The sequence below is a fragment of the Procambarus clarkii genome, chromosome 21, assembly GCF_040958095.1.
Source record: "Procambarus clarkii isolate CNS0578487 chromosome 21, FALCON_Pclarkii_2.0, whole genome shotgun sequence".
Classification (NCBI taxonomy): domain Eukaryota; kingdom Metazoa; phylum Arthropoda; class Malacostraca; order Decapoda; family Cambaridae; genus Procambarus; species Procambarus clarkii.
In genome coordinates this window covers 11,017,484-11,018,272 of record NC_091170.1, presented here as the reverse complement: position 1 = coordinate 11,018,272, position 789 = coordinate 11,017,484, and positions in this window count along the sequence as shown.

Sequence of the window (789 nt, the reverse complement as noted above, 5' to 3'; positions counted from 1 at the left end):
ATATATATTATTTATATATAAATATATTATTTATATATAAATATATTATTTATATATAAATATATTATTTATATATAAATATATATATATATAATATATATACTATTACACTACATTCTTATGTATTACACTAATATATATATATATATATATATATATATATTATATAAATTATTTATATATATATTATATATATAATTATATAGGTCATATGTTTTTGTATTTTTGCTGATTTGTTAGTAAATAATAAAAGAAATATAAATTATTTGATTTTTTTACCCTTAAATTGGTTTTAATATTTAAATTGAAAACACTAATATAATATAAAAAATTTATTATTTAAAATATTTAAAATATTTAAATATATTTAAAAATAAATATTTTTTATTTTCAAGAAATTTAACTTTAAACACAAAGATGTGAAAAGGGTTCAGATAAGGCTCAAACCTTTCACAAGAGATTCATATTGGTGTATGAATGGATTATGAATGACTCATGTTAGGAGTGTAAGTTGCCACAACATCTCAAATTAGTGTTAGATACATATGTCTTGGTTATAAGTTTTGGAAACCTATTTAAGTCCACACACAATATCGTATCTGATACGATAAAACAAACGTTTCCAATACTTTCAAATACTTTCCAGATATGTTGTGGCAACCTAAAATTGTTTGCTGGGTGAGGTATGTGCAAAGGTTCTAGTGCCCACTTCGGTCCTAACCAGGCTAATGGATATAGCCGGCTATGGACATTACAGGCTCATGAAACTTATCCCTAAGTTAGCCAAAT